General features: G+C 39.9%; 1 non-coding gene across 1 annotated transcript; it reads left to right on the top strand.

Moving 5' to 3' along the window:
• Positions 1 to 13,936: 13,936 nt before the first annotated feature.
• LOC148298810 (ACEA small nucleolar RNA U3) lies at positions 13,937 to 14,149 on the top strand. The gene has a single exon (XR_015839141.1). It is a non-coding gene; the product is annotated as an ACEA small nucleolar RNA U3 (small nucleolar RNA).
• The last annotated feature ends 1,310 nt before the right edge of the window (positions 14,150 to 15,459 follow it).

Genomic DNA, 15,459 nt, shown 5'->3' with positions numbered 1-15,459 from the left:
TCGAAGGTGTCTTGAGGTTGTGCAACAAATTGTTCATTTTCTGCATCTTTTATGCCTGCATTTGGGTCTGAGTATAATTGGCAGCCAATGGCTTCGAAGGTGTCTTGAGGTTAGGCATCTAATTCATTTTCTGCATCTTTTATGCCTGCATTTGGGTCTGAGTATAATTGGCAGCCAATGGCTTCGAAGGTGTCTTGAGGTTAGGCATCTAATTCATTTTCTGCATCTTTTAAGCCAGTTTTTTTTTATTATTTGGCATTTTTTTCCGATTTAGAGTCAATTATCAATTTTTATATTAAATTTTATGTTTTTTTATTTATTATCCTTTATGTGTTTTATTCCTGAACTTTTTCTTCAATAATTTAGGCTATATAATCAGTGAGCAATAAAGCATTCTATTGAGGTCGCGATACTATTTTGTGAATGAATTTTGGCTTGGTGTCTTCATTTTAAACCTTGCGACTTTATTCGTATTTTTAGTTAATACTCTTTTAATCTTAGCCTGGTGCTTAATTATGTTCTATTATTTCTTTGACAATTTGAGGTTAATTTTGCATTACTTGTTGATCCTAGTGTTAATTTTTTAAATTTATTTCTATTTTCTTAATCTTATTGGAATCATGATCACCATTTTCTGGTTTTTATTCAAAATCGATGTTAATAGACACATTTTTGTTTGCTATTTTGATGCTATTTTATATTTTCTTCTTCAGAATTTAGTCGACTATTATCGCTTCATTAAATTGATCGAATAATAATTTGTCTATATTAGTGCATCGAATGATTGAGCACGGCTCCTCAGTGTACACTCCGAGAGTAATTTATTGCTATGATGTATTGCCCGTTTTTTTCAACATATTTAGGTCCTTTGTGGGCCACAGTTTTACATGTATTATATATTGGCCGGGATTTAAATAGTATGTCTTCGATAGAGTTCGTTTCCTTGTGAGTATTCCTTAGAGTTTCTTCACATGGTTTGGCTATAGTCTTCCAAGTTCAAGTATTATTTCCGGAAAGCGATTTATTCGATCTTTCAGTGGCTTTTCGATGTTTCTATCCACAATCAAACTATATTCGCCTTATTTTTAAGCATCAATTTTGAACCATGCACCTTCATAGATGTCATCGACTGAGGTCAAACTAATGTACTCTGCTCTCTCATTTATTTCGGCCGATATAATGGTTTTAAATTTTTGAAGAAAGTCTGTAAACTTTATTGTCAATAACTCTGACTGATCAGAAGACAACATTCTATTCGGTTTCAACCGAATCAATTTTTCGAACTTTCCTGATATCTTTTGGGTGCTGACTTCAACAATAGCACAGCTCTAATTTGATATTGTTTGGAGGGATTGCTATAATAATGCATCAGAGCCTGCATTTGTAGATGCGATCATCACGTATTTTTTCGAGCACCCAATCACCAAATAATTCCAGCATGCAAACGGATCAAAAATTGCATTGTTGATCACGAAATGCCTGATCGGAGCGCCTGTAAAATCGTGGAGAGGCTCCTCCAAAATGCCTTGTTCGATACAATCGTAGCCCCCATGGAATTGAGCCCAAGCCTTCTCGAGTAGTGAAACCCATGCATGCCCATTTTTGGCATAACTGAAGACAGGAGTATTGTTCAGAACTGGGATATCGTCATCAATGTTGACAATACTCCACTTTCCGGCTTTTAAAATTTTTATGTTGAATTTATCATCAAACTGATTGTCCTTCGTAATTATTCTTTGGATAATTTTGGGCTTTTCGGCCAGAGCAGCAATTCCATCTAAAAAGTAGGAATTCTTGAGTTTTCCTTGAACAATGTCGTTTGGCTTTGAACTTCGATTAAACAGAATCTTCTCAGGAAATAAGACTGAAAACTTTTTCCATCTGATTTCATCCCACTCTTTTCTTCGTGTTTAGTTTGCGCTGAGCAAATTAATTTCTGGATTCTTTAGGCTAATGGACATAGTAGAGTTGATTTGTGGGATCCTACTTTCGGTCATATCTTCCCTTTCCTGACCCAAATTGTTTGAATAGTAAGTCGATATGTCTTGTTAGGAAGATAGCTTGATCTTATATGATGGATTGTGGTCAGGTCCTCTGTTTTTTGAAGAGTGCTGGTCTTGAAAGGATGTTTGATAATTGGAGTCATTTCTCGGTTGAGAAGGATTAATGGTTACTTCAGTTGAAAAACGGTGCTGTCCGTTTTCCATATTAATCTAACAGAGCGTTTGTAGGACACTGGCTAGGGATAGCTGTCTTTTTTTGGGCTGAACCCACCATTCAGGATCTACAAACGAATGCTTATCTTCATTGCCCTCAAAAGCACGAAACAAGGGATATTTTTTGTTGGATTGAGTTGCATTGCTCTCATTCCTGTGAGATTCATAATTATTTCTCGAATTGAAGTTCGACATTGTAATATTATAACAACTCTCAATTAAGTCAGCCTCTCTAAAAATTCTTAGTATCAATTTCGACTCTTCTCATCTTATCCTCGTCTAAGAACCAACTTGCCACCGAAAATACTTATATCGTAATTCTCAAATATATGAAAGATAAAACTTTGGGAAACGTAAAGTGCATACTCAAATTTATTTGAATGCACGAATAAAATTGATTCCTGATTAAATAACGAAGAATCTCGAGGTCAGATCCAATAATAGAAATAAAACAAGGGATACATTTTCTTGGTTTCTTGGAGAGAATTAAAATTTTCTAATTCTTCGGATGGCCTGCATTGTTGTGATCAATTGAGGCCATCTCATATTTTAATGTAACTTCAAAGGCTATGGCTCAAGAAAGGGCCAAGATAGAATCATGCTAAATACTCCCCTCAATGAATAAGAAAAGACCTACATACTCAATTTTTGTTAGCTGTGGAAGATTTATACAGACTGACTGAAAAAACAGCAGAAATGAATATTAAAGATTTGATTATCCAATAAAAATAAACAACATATGGGATTTAATCTTAGAATTACTTCGATAAATAAAATGCAATAAATATACGGCATTATAAATAAAATTAATACGATGATCACTTAATATCAATGTCATCACATCTGGATGATGTTCATTTTAATTAATTCGTGATAAATAATTTTATTGACATGTTTGCTCGTATGAGTATCAAGAAGTCATCCAAGGTCTTGAATCGGCCTTTGGAGCTTTTAGGATTGGCCATTATTTCCCATCCCATTGATTTAATTGAAATATGAGCCCTTTATGGAATAAGATGCATCATTTGCATGTTTTTGCATGAAATATATGTTCGGCATGTATGCCTCTTTTGGATAAGCTAGCCAGTGAGTGGCTTGGGCTTATCGCATAATTTATAGTTATAATGGAAAGAAATTAATGAGAGTTACTGATTATATAAATGGAAATTCAACAATCATATAAGTTGAGCTTGGCAGCCGCCCATCATATCCACTCCTTTGATTACCTCTATTCAGACGGATTGCAGAAGCTTCTTCACTATTTGCAGCCCATGGAGCTTAACTAGAGAGACTTGGCCCCATAAGTCACCTCTAATAGGCATCCCTATAACCTGCCATTTAGTTCGATTAAGCTTAGTTACTCTAATTTGCAGATCGGTAAACCATTTCGCTGTAACGATCCAACAGCTTTAACCCAAGAAATCTTGCCACAGTAATGCCGCCTTGCAGGCAAAACATATACTGCTCCACTTTTGTGTGAAATTACTCGTGAAATTGACTCTGCTTCTGATACTTTCACGGTTTCCCTCGGAGAGATCCCCATCATGGTCAAGTCAAAGCACTGCCACCTCTCCGATCTTACTGAGTAGCAATTAATTAAATTAAACGAAGACCCAAATTAGTTTGGGGGCTATTTTATAGTCAATGGAAATTAAAAAATCGTACGAATGCTGGTTGTGCAAAAGCGAAACTATCCAGTTGCATTTCTCAGGCCCAGCTATGCCAATCGAGGCCCAGGCTACACTCAATATGCTGTGCAGATGCGATGTGTGAGGGATGATTTCTACTCGAAAACATTCACTCTCCACTATATTTCAGATGGAAATGTTTACCTGAGGATCCTTTATAAAAAACAATAGTTTCTGATTCCACTCATCATTATCCTCAAAGCCATTGGAGATTACACAGACAGATAGATTTATACTCAAATGATGAAGGGCCGAACCTAAAACTCTGGGTTGAGCGATAAAGTTGAAGTGCTCATCCGAACAGCCAAAGTCCTATGCCTATACTCTCAGAATAACTTTTTATAGTATCTGGGTAAGAATTTCCGACTTCTCCTGGGCATAAGTGCAGCCTACTCTGACAAATAGGCAGGATAAATCTTCTTAAACTAAAACATTTGCTCCCACTTGAAAGAACCTGACCATAAGTTCCATACGTTGTGTCTGATGGTTGAAAAGCTTTATCAGCTGGTCGACGGGTAGATAAAACCTGAAAACCTCGATAGTACTGCGGTTCATGAAGTTCTTCTTCCCGGGCACCTCTACCTTATGATCCTGAGATAAAAACTGGAGGATGCGCTGAACTTCGTGAGGGCGAAAATGATGAAGGATGCGTATGGACCCAACTTTATGAAAATGAGATAGGAGCCTGATTACCTGATCAAGATTATGGAATCCGGAGCAATAGGCAAGCAGCTGGAGTACTTTCTCTCCACAGGCTCAGTTAAATCCCGAACGGGCCTCGACCTCATGCAAGATAAAGGATTCTGTGTCATCGCTGATAAGCTTAATAACATGAGATTTCTTTCCCACTTTCGATCTATCCACAGAGGCGCATACTTTGCTTAAATGAAGACAACTACAGTCAGGAAACTATTGCCTTAGAGTTGGGGGTTCCTTTGCCCTGTGCATACTCCTGATGGTGCTCCTTGCGGCCTGCTCAACCATATTACAATAAGCTGTTGCCCGCTTGCCCATGAAGCTCATGACCCAAGAAAACACAAAGACATCGAGGAAGTCTGCAAATAATACGGGATGATAAACTTCAGTGACTTTAGCTACTTAGACCCTGCCAACGCCTACCCTGTTATGATAGATGGCAGATTTGCCGGCTACGTGGAAAACCACCAAAGCAACTCATTCGTGGATTCGCTCAAGTACCTAAAGGTCAACGGAATATAAATTCCAAAGTAAACTGAAATCGCGTATCTGAAAAAAGGGAACTTCAAAAATACTGTATTCCCGATGATCTTCATCACGACCTCTGCCGCCAGATTCTTAAGGCCTGTTTACAACCTGGCCTTCGAAAAAGTCTAATTTATTAGCCCCTTGGAGCAACTATTCTTGGACATCGATCTGCCCGAAGGCCAGTATAGCGAGCTCAACAAACACAACATACTATCGATATTAGCTCAGCATATTCCCTTCCTGAACTATAACCAGTCGCCTCGTAACATGTATCAATGTCAAATGGCCAAGCAAACGCTAGGAATTCCCCTGAACAACTGGCCGTATCGATACGACAACAAGCTCTATCGGATCTTCAATAGTCAGATGCCCCTGGTCAGGACTAAGCTCTACAAAAACTATAAATTCTAAGACTACAACTCAGGAGCAAATGCTGTCATCGCAGTTATATCATATACCGGGTACGATATGGAGGATGCTATGATCATTAATAGGTCATCGTATTAAAACGGATTTGGCCATGGCTGCGTCTACAAAACTGTTGAGTATGTCCTCGCAAAAGATGAGGGGAGGTAGAATAAAAAAACGGTTAAGTTCAAGCTGTTCAAAGATGCGCCATTAGAAGAGCAGAAAAAGTTTGAAATGCCAAAGAATCTAGACGGAGATGGTGTGTGCAAAGTGGGAGCAAAGCTAAAGAAGTTTTGTCCCGTCATAGTGCTGTACGATAATGCAAAGAGCACATTCAAAACATTCTTCAACAAAGAATCGGAAGTTGCGTATGTTGAAGGCATCGTGATAACCTCAGGAGACTATAAAAATACTGAAAAGGTGTTAATAAAACTGAGAATCGATAGAAGACCTGTTATTGGAGATAAGTTCTCATCACGGCACGGGCAGAAAGGAGTTCTTTCAATGCTGTGGCCGAAGATAGACATGCCCTTCACGGAGAGTGGCATAACACCCGATATTATTATTAATCCTAACGCTTTCCCATCCCGAATGACGATTGGTATGCTCATAGAAAGCATGGCTGCCAAATCAACCGCCTTGGAGGGTAAAGCATATGAGTACGAATCTTTCGAATCTTATGAGAATGACGATGTGATCGATTACTTCGGCAGGAGGCTCATCAAACATGGATTCAACTACCATGGAAACTAAGTTATGTATTCGGGAATAACAGGGACTCAGTTAAAAGTCGACATTTTCCTCGGCGTGGTGTACTACCAGAGGCTCAGGCATATGGTTAATGATAAATCCCAAGCGCGTTCAACGGGCCCCGTCGACATACTAACCCAGCAGCCACTGAAAGGCCGGAAAAAGGGAGGAGGGATCCGAATGGGGGAAATGTAGAGAGATGCCATGCTGGCGCACGGGCTGTCACAAATAGTGAATGAAAGATTGTATAGAAGTTCTGACAAATCCGAAGCCTATGTCTGCAACAAATGTGGAAGCATGTTATCCTGCTATAAGAAGCTCTAGAAAATATCAGGCGAGAACAGACACGAAGTTAATAAAGAGACTGCTATGTGCCGAAGCTGTGGTAACCAGAACTGCAGCCTTGTAGGCATTCCTTATGTCATGAAATACCTGATCAATGAACTCGCAGCAATGAACATCAAACTCAAATTCAAGCTCAAAGCATGAACATGAAGATGAGGAGATAATCCCATGATATATTGGCTTATAAATTCCATCATAAAGATCTTAATATCTCAATTTATATGTAATTCTGGGTACTTTGTATAAGATTGGAGACAATGCCATTTATTTTCATTGCTAATTAAGCATAAGACTTTATTTTGGCGTTAAAATTAAGGATGCAGACATATAAATTCGATTAGAATTCAATAAAATGAGCAAACGCCATCCGAAATCGCGCAGATTATCTCTGACTCACAACTTCGCCAGCAACAGTGGCCCTGAAAACAACAACATCAAGTTAATAGAAGAGTCGATCATGTTGATGGAGGTGCTCAAGAGATTTTAGAAACAAATACTGTCATTGAGCGACAACCACCTCAACTAAATGCAGACCAAAATGAAAGAGCAAAACGAACTGCTCGAATTCATCCAGAACAACTTAGAGAAAAAGAGAGTGAATCGCAAAGAAAAGGCAGGATCAAACAAGTTTAATGAAAACAGCAACGAAAGCCAGAATAGCGAATTTATGATTGGCTTGTCCTCAGTTAAAGTCCTCGAGGAACTCGACATCAACAGAAGGCAGAAATTGCAGGACTACCGATAGGACAACTCTCAACTGGCCATGAGGATCAAGTGCCTATAGCAGACAATCGACCATCTCACTCAGAGCTCCGTGTAGCCCACCATGACCAAGGAATACATGACCCAGCTTCAGTAACGGGTCAAATCTCGACAAAGGCAAAATGACTTGCTAGACATCAAAATATATAGGATCGAGCAGCAGCAGAAAGCAGAAATGAAGTAAATAAAGATGAAACTTCATCAAATTTTTATTGATGAGGGCTTCATGGAGAAAGCAGAAGACTAACTAGAGGATAAAATCGAAGAGATCGAAGAGCAATCAAACGAATCAGATCAGTAGAAGAACTCTGGCAAATCCCATAGGTCTGGCAAATCCCAAAGGTCTGGCAAATCCCAAAGGTCTGGCAAATCCCAAAGGTCTGACAAATCCCATAGGTCTGGCAAATCCCAAAGGTCTGGCAAATCCCAAAGGTCTGGCAAATCCCATAGGTCTGGCAAATCCCATAGGTCTGGCAAATCCCAAAGGTCTGGCAAATCCCAAAGGTCTGGCAAATCCCAAAGGTCTGGCAAATCCCAAAGGTCTGGCAAATCCCAAAGGTCTGGCAAATCCCAAAGGTCTGATAATTCTGATAAATTTAAACAGTCCAATAAATCCGAAAAATCTCACACATCTGAAAAGCGTGAGTAATCGAAACTACCAGCATCTTCGTAAAAGTCAATGAACTCTGACCGTCGATAAATCTCATAATTTTAATAGTGTGAACAGCCAGAATGAACATCACATAAAATACAATTGCAAGACTGATTGATACATACCTTTACTGAATTCAAACATATCATCATATCCATCAGAACATATATATATACACATAATATCCAGAGACGAGCAAATTGTAATAATGAAATATAATTCTGAGCTTGGCCATTTGGATTGCTTCAGATACTCCTGAATCGAAGGGTTTGGTAAATTTTTGAGCAGTTACACTCTACCAAATATTCGCAAATCAATAAAGTGTAAAATTAAATAAATTCGAAATTAGTCTGTCTCTAGGCAAACTCACATTCTGAAACATGCAATCTCGAATACGTACACATAATCCTATTGTCATTGAGAAGAGGCTTGTGCCCAGGAAATAATCATCCGTTATGTCGCAAACTGACGCTTTGGCCATTTAGAAAAACATCACTAATCCTCTTAATTCTAATTTACAAAATGCAGACAATCATTCGGCAAAGGCCAGTAATAAGAAAAACTAATCAATCAACACAAACTGTGATACTCTCATGCAGACTCCGGATGATAAAATTGGTGGGGAGAAAAGGGCTTCGAACATGGTGAGTCAGTTTGAGATCATTTCTCAAGGGAGCTCGAGCAGATCTGCAAATGAGAAGCCTCTGAATACGGAGAAACTCCCTTTGGACCAAGCTCAAAAAGCTGGCAGGGAGAGAATATTAGCGAATACGAGAACTTATAAAATATTATAAATAACGAAATCAAGTGCAAATAAAATCAATAGCACCCCCATCCTTGTAGCCAAGCAGGAGAGTCAGCCAGAAAATCGAACACTCTACTAAGGGAGGCAGATCAATTCTCGTAGTTCCTATGCCAGCTCAACCAGCCAACCTCCATCCGACCAAGCCGAGACTCTCAGTCGCTACTACTCTTACAAAGACTTCCCGAGCCACAGCACACACACCAACCGGAACTTCATCAAAAACCACAGCGACAGCTTCATCAGCACCAACATTCAATTTCATAATTAGCATGAAACAGCCCCGTTCATTCCCAAAGAGCAGTCAGCCACATCCAGATCAATAAACGAAGAAACAGCCAGAAGTAAGTGCAAGTGCCTAGAGTTAGAGTAACTTAACAACAAGTTATCACAATAGCATCAACAGCTCCTTAACACGACGCAGGAGCTGAAGCTCGAGCACAAGGCAAGCCAGGAAAGAGCATACCAGCAGATTGCGTCTTTTTTGGCAAAGAATCGAACATCCGAGCAGCAATGCAGATCTTTGTAAAATAAACTGAACAGCCTGCAGTGCCAATACAACTAATAAGAGCGAAGGATCAGTTAGAGCGAGGCCAAATGTCGGCAGCTTGAGTAGCAGTGCAGACAGCTGTAACAGAAACTGACAGATTAGCAGCATAAATTAAAGCAGGAGCTGAACCAATACCAAGATACGCATTTGAAGCTGCATGATGCAGAAGTAAAGCATAAGTACTATGAGAAGCAGTATCGATTCTATGAGCAGCAATTCCAGAACAAGGAACAAGCTTGCAAAGAGTATGAATAAAAAATGCCTGCCTTTGCTCTCCAGAGTAAGCAATACGTTGAGCAAATCTGCTGCCTTGAATAAAAACTGAAGCGATTGCAGCAGGTGCTCATTGAAAGAAGCGAGTACGAAAAGCAAGTCGAACTAACTCACAAGCAGTCCGAGCTCTAACACCGATACGATATCAGCGAAATCAAAAAGGAGAACAATATCAGGATAAGCGAGCTACTCAGCAAGATCAATACCTATATTCTGAAGATACGTTGCCTCGAGGCAGAGAAGGACAATATCACTATGATTGTGGAGGAGAAATACCAGAAGCAGCTCGTCTAGAGAGAGCAATTCCACTTTCAGAGTGCGATGTTAAAGTAGCAGGAGTATAACCAGCGCCTTGAGGTACTGCAGAGGAATGTCAGTATGGGACAATAATGGCAGATCAAACACCAATTGTGTGAACAGTAGCTCAACGCCGTGATAAGGCTGAAGTAGGCAGAAATTAGGCAACTTCAGCAAGTCAACAATGTCAAAAATGACTAATTTTCATCCCATATTAGGTTCATCCAAGACAAACAAGCCTCATAGTCAGTCAGGATCATAGAACTGGCCCAGTCCAATCAGCTTCTCCAATCAGAGAAGCAGCGCTTGTCTGTCACAAATGGCGAGTATCAATTTTTGCTCGGCTAGTACAAGCACAAGTGCTAAGAGTATTAGAAGCAAGTAGCTAGCCTCTGTTTGATCCCCACTCGAAAAGATCAAACTGTGTCGTTGAAATAACTCAACATCCATTTCGCAGATGAATTGAAAGAGTTGAAGTAGTATGAGTAAGTGGGTATCCAATATGAAGGGCAAGTGTGCAATAACAACAGTGAGGGGCAAGTGTACAACGACTGCAGTGAATCAGGCCAGGACTAACTCTCCAGCAATGAAGAAAGTCCAAAGTCGTCGCAGTCACCCAAAGACCCATCCTCATCGTAAGAGGTGCATGAATAAGAGCAAGGATACAGATTGGGGCAAAATGTCGATTAAATCGAATTCGCATAGAATTCATAGATTTTCTAATTCAGATCAAGCTTAGAGAGGCAGTTGAACGAGTCGCTGTTTAGCAGACCCACATTGAGTCTGAACTAGGCCTAGCTGCATAAATCATTGCGCAGATCCCAATAGTTGAAACAATCATATCGTGAATCCAAACAGCAATAATAGCACGACATCGAGGAACTATATAGTGAGCTATTCGGGAAATAGGAGATCATCGAGGATCTCACTTAGTGCATATAATCCTACAAGCAGCTTATCCATCAGCTTAGCACCAAAATCAAGGAGCAGGAACTCATCGAGGAGAACTATAATGAGGTCATGCTTATGTTCAATCCCGAACGCTACGAGCATGAGTCCCTTATTTATGCCATCAATGCGTTTATGGGCAACACAGGCGAACTGATCGAGAGCAATAATGCCATGGAGGAAGAACTTTAAAAAAAAGAGGTCCGGCTCACAGAATACACCAATGCCCAGAAGTAACTCACCAAAGAACTAACAAAGTGCGAAAAGATTATGGTGAAGATGCAGGAGACAGTGAACGAGTTGGAGAGGCAGCTCGATGCTGCCTGTCGCGAAAAACTGCAGGCTACTGATATGCTCTATGTTGTCAATTTGTAATTGTCCAGGCTCATTGAATAGTAAGTGATCCTGAGCTACGCTAAGCTACTCAGCGATAAGTATAAGCATCAAATCGAAGAGGAGGAATCACAAATATCCAACTCCCCTAGGCAACCGTAAGACTTACAAAGCGAGATGCCCGAGCAAAGAGCTGAAACATAAATAAATCAGGCATGTGCGCATTTCAACTCTTAACTAAATTCATAAGAAAGAGCAGTAGAGCCAAAAAGTTTATCGAATGCATCTTCATGTGATGTATTGACATTTTAATTACCATCATTGGCATAATAGAAGTAAGATTCCTAGGCAAGATTGCAGTCAGCAGACGACAATGAGAATCTGATCGATTTGTTTGAGTTCGAAGAATAGCAATAAAAGCATGCCCAGCATTATCAGGAGCAGATACCATAGTCTATATCTGATCAGGCCTAATTTAAGCAGTCAAAATAACTGAAAGATTTTCAAGCAATATCGAGCTAATTTCATGGCAGGCCAGAAGAAATTGAGTCTCAATAGGCAAAGTCTCAATAGGAAGAGCCTCAATCAGAGCCTTCCAACACAAAGGCATCATTATTTCCATAAAGCTAATAAAGATAGCCAGATGACTTACTCTCACAACAAGAAACGCTGCAGCTTTAAGAAGATATTCCATTGAAGCATCAATAACAGAAGAAAACCATTGCACCTATAAAATAACAGGCTTAATCCTCCCAGGAATCAGGCAAGCAATAGCCTGAGGAGTCATTACTTGCCTCATCTGAACACCAATGCTTCTCCTTGCCAATACAACCGCCATCTGCATAGCAAGAGAATTGAAGTAACTATGAAAAGAAATCGGCATGGTATTTAATGAATGAAGTATATATTGCAAAACTCTTATAATCATATATTATTGGGGAGTCGAAACTGCATTGCTCGGGAGATAGTGACACGATGCCCTTTCAGGCTTCTCTCCAGCAATATGAATTATAAGCGAATAGTGTAGTATGATAAATGGGTTTAGTGTTGGATATAAATAGTTATATTGCGTTTGGGGTTGGGGTTGGGGTTGGGGTTGGGGTTGGGGTTGGGGTTGGGGTTGGGGTTGGGGTTGGGGTTGGGGTTGGGGTTGGGGTTGGGAAGGATCTTGGTATAGAATAATTTATCTGAGGCCCGAAGGTTTTCAAGAAGAAGTAAATGAAAATACAGCGCACTTAAGTGTAACTCATGAGCAAGAGGGGCTTCAAGTTGGTGGGGAGCCACTATGAGCCCTACATCAGGCCATGTCGATAACTCCCTTGCGTCATTTATTTACATGGTAACAGTAGTTGCCAACTCGAAGCGTATACATCGATCTATCATTAGCCAGCATTGCATCACTTCGCTCCTATGCCACGATATTACATTGTTCGCCTTTGATTTCTCGGGCTGTGGCCTATCAGGAGGAGAGTATATTTCGCTTGGCTTCCACGAACGAGAAGATGTGGACGTGGTCTTCAATTACCTGCGATCGCTAAAGACGGTGAGTAGCATCGGAATATGGGGCAGGAGCATGGGGGCTGTCACTGCCCTCATGTATGCAGATCGAAACCACGAAATAGGATGCGTTGTGCTAGATTCCCCATTTTATAACCTGGAAGCGCTGTGTAAAGAGCTGGTCAAGAAATACGAAAGTGGGCTCTCCGCATTCTCTGGCCTCGCCCTGACATTCCTCTCCAAGACCATAAAATAGAAAGTACGAATGTCTAATATTAGAACAATTTCAATTTGGAAGACATATCCCCAATAAAGAACGTGAAGAAGGCGTTCATCCCAGCCCTGTTTGTGGCTGCCAAAGATGACGATTTCATTCTGCCTCACCATACGGATAAGCTGTACGAAGCCTACTCCGGATAAAAACAAAAGCTGCTTGTCGAAGGCGACCACAATTCCAAACGATAGCAATGGGTCAACGATAAGATTTCTAGTTTCTTCTACTTCGGGCTCTACGTCAAAGAACTCGTGAAGCCCGACCCGCAATTCATAGAGTAGCAGACTAAATAAAAGCAGAAGAACAAAGCCCAGGAGAAAATATAGAAGTTGGTGCCAACCAATATATTTGAAAGCAATGTCGAAGATTAGTAGTAGTTAGCCTTGGCCTTGGAACTGTCGATGAAGCTGAATGAGCCGGATAAGAAGGATGCAAAATAATAAAGTGGCGAACAATAACAAAACAAAGATAAACCAGACAATCAGCATCAATTGGGTCCCAAGTAATGAGCAAGCAACAGCCTTGTAAGCTTCAAATGCATCAATATGAATGCTTAATGTTTATTTTGCGGATAGTCAAATCATCATGCTGTGCTCTTATCAAGTACACCGCCAATTCTTTAATACTCTTATATATCACGTATAACTTATTGCAGATGCGGCTAATCGCTATGAAACCAAACAGACATTTTAACTAATAAATATGTTGGTTTGGAGGACAGTCTTCACTTTTGCGAACTATTTCACACAGATCTGCCATGGCATTGATGATAATCCCTCAAATCTGCGTGCTGTAGTCGGTTTGCAGACAGAAATGGGCATAGAATATACGCATAATGATTTATGTGATTGTTGAAATGAGACCCTTAATTTAATTTGCACTAATGTGTTTTATAGGGCGGATGTCGATATATTGCCAAGACTGTACTCTTACAGGGTCATTTCTATAGTCTTCTCTTATTATTTGTATCAGCAAATAAGACAACATTTCAATCTAGGATGATTTAATAAACACTCGCACCCATAACAGGGAAAATCGTGTAGCTTCGGCTCTCACAAGGATGATCTGCCATCGTTAGCTTATCTTCGGATTTGCTATCTGGTGGTGGGTGCGAGTGATTATGACTAGATGAATTAAATAAACAAAAGAAAATATTATCATTATTTTAATCTATCAATTCTATTGTTTGTTTGCTCTTTCGTTTTGGCTCTTTGATCATGCTCTTGCTCTTTCTCTTGAGCATGGAGGATGCGTAGCCATTTCATTATTGTCATGAACAATTGTAATCACGACTTATGATTAGAGACTTGGTGCACTTCGATTTAGAGCGACAACTAATGCATTATATGTATGGAAGCTATCTGAAAGTGGCAATTTGCTTTTGAGAGCAGCTTATATATAAACTCAAGAATTAATTATGTTAGATTTAATCATCGAAATTCAGGATGAACAATTCACGCATCTACCTAGAATAAGATTGAGCGATATAATTTTGATAGATGCATTTAATTGAATTGTTCATCAGAAGAGGAAACTTGGGAACCTCCAGAGCCAACTTCTTTTCTGTTTCAGAATCCCTAGCTCCACTCCCACTGCCGAATTCATGCTGTTCGAATCATCCTGGCCGTCTTTTATGCTTGCTGCTGATTAAATAAGCCCATGGCCTTCAGCCACCATTTAATCTTGATCAGAATGCTTTTCGTGGTCATTCTAATCGTCAGTTTCTACTTAATCATTTTGCTTGATCATTTCGATGTCATCCTCGTACATCAGCAGCATGTTCTCAGTTGTGATCGAGCACTCCGATTCTCGTTACTACATACCTCCCTCGCTTTCGTAATACTTGGAAGCCTAGATTTCAGCCATCAGGGCTTCAATCATCAGAAGCTGGGATTTATTCTATTCCCAAAGGTCTGCATTTTTTTCTTCAAGGGTGAGTATCCTCGACTCCAGTTCTGAAATTTTAAGTTTCCTTTCCTTGGATCGCTCGTTGGATTCGATGTACTTTGCTTTGTATTTATCGTTTTGGGCTTTGAAAGCACACGTACATTCTTCCTATGCAAACGAGTCAACAAACCTAACCTTTTATTTCGGAGTTTGCTCGAGCTATTTGATGCGCATCTCCGCAGACCTTAACGATTTTTTTAGTTTTTTCGAGTAGCAATCCTTCTCCTTCACCATGGCCTCCAACTGGGGGACAATCTCAGATATTTCTTTTTCCATTGCTTCAATCTTGGACAGAATGCGGTTTAATTTATCGCAAATAAGTTCGCTTTCGAGTTGCTTACAATCCAGCTTCTTGGTCAGATCATAAGCTTCAGTCGCCAGCCTTTCAAACTTATCTTTCATAAATATTGCATAGAATGATAACTTAATTAAATTAATTTCTGATTAAATATGATCTCGGCAAACAGTGTCCAAATCTGGCGAATTCTCTCCA

Source organism: Brachycentrus maculatus, unplaced genomic scaffold, assembly GCF_059751285.1.
Source record: "Brachycentrus maculatus isolate JH-2025_06_01 unplaced genomic scaffold, ASM5975128v1 h1tg001581l, whole genome shotgun sequence".
NCBI classification, from domain to species: Eukaryota; Metazoa; Arthropoda; class Insecta; order Trichoptera; family Brachycentridae; genus Brachycentrus; species Brachycentrus maculatus.
Note: the sequence above shows the minus strand (reverse complement) of the source record. Positions and strands in the feature narration are given on the sequence as shown.